At 40.2% G+C, this 1,030-nt stretch overlaps 1 pseudogene; it reads right to left on the bottom strand.

The window, feature by feature from the left end:
* Positions 1-1,030, bottom strand: part of LOC109462704 — a 65,738-nt pseudogene that overhangs the window by 45,025 nt on the left and 19,683 nt on the right.

Below are 1,030 nucleotides of genomic sequence, written 5' to 3'. Positions count from 1 at the left end.
CTTGTTTGGAAGAGGTAACGATTTCCGCAGATTTCTGTCTTAGGGATTTTTTAAATATGGCCGCGATTATGAATTATCGGTATTTAAAGTTAAAACACTGCGTTTTTAGCTCTTCTTTTGACTGTAAGTCGAGTTTTAGTTGAAAAATTAAAAAATCCTAAGACAGAAAGTTTAGATTTACTATAATAGTTCTAAAAATCCAAAAATCTAACCTTATTTTTAATTTTCAGGGCCTCTTAAAATCAGTTGTTTGGTTCTCGTGAACCCTTTTTGAAATCCGAAATTGATCTCATTTGGAAGCAAATGTACACAAAGTGGAGCAAAGGCAGTGCAAGAATAACATTTGAGGTAAACAAAATCACCTATTACATTTTATTTTGACGAGTATTTACTCTCCAATTACTTTTGTTTATTTTCAAATTTTACCCGTTACCCCCGGGCCGGCCTGGGACTCCCGCGCGGCCACGTTCGAACGCGTTCTGTAACCCGATACCTCCCTAGTAATGCGACTTTTAGCCTAGCAACCGACCGCCGTGATCTTGAGATGACTCAGATGACTGAACTGCTTGCTGCACTCCTCACATCTGTACCTTTTTGTGGAAGCTCTCCCATCCGATCCTCTTTTGATGCCATCAGAGCCACTGCTGTTTGTTGCCATGGTCACAAAAGCTGTGTAGTCCTGGAGTATGAAGATGAACAACATTTAAATTTTAATTTCAACAGTTTCTGTCTGCTCAGAACTATCAGGACTAAGAAACTATCAAACAGTTCAGCAATGTATCGTTGCCACATCATCATGATAATGACCAATCACTTCACAACGTGATCTCGCGAGAGTTACTGTTACAAACACGTGACCCTATTCACACGAGAATTACTGATACGTGACGTGAGCAATTGATCAATAGTGCCAGGGAGTTTATATCGTCCACCATCTCTATTAAGTGAAGGCTGAACAATAGGACCTGCACTAATGACCTCCATGGAGCTACCTCCATAGAGCTACCTCCATGGAGGTAATTAGTGCAGA

The sequence above is a fragment of the Branchiostoma belcheri genome, unplaced genomic scaffold, assembly GCF_001625305.1.
Source record: "Branchiostoma belcheri isolate BF01 breed outbred unplaced genomic scaffold, Haploidv18h27 scaffold12, whole genome shotgun sequence".
NCBI classification, from domain to species: Eukaryota; Metazoa; Chordata; class Leptocardii; order Amphioxiformes; family Branchiostomatidae; genus Branchiostoma; species Branchiostoma belcheri.
Note: the sequence above shows the minus strand (reverse complement) of the source record. Positions and strands in the feature narration are given on the sequence as shown.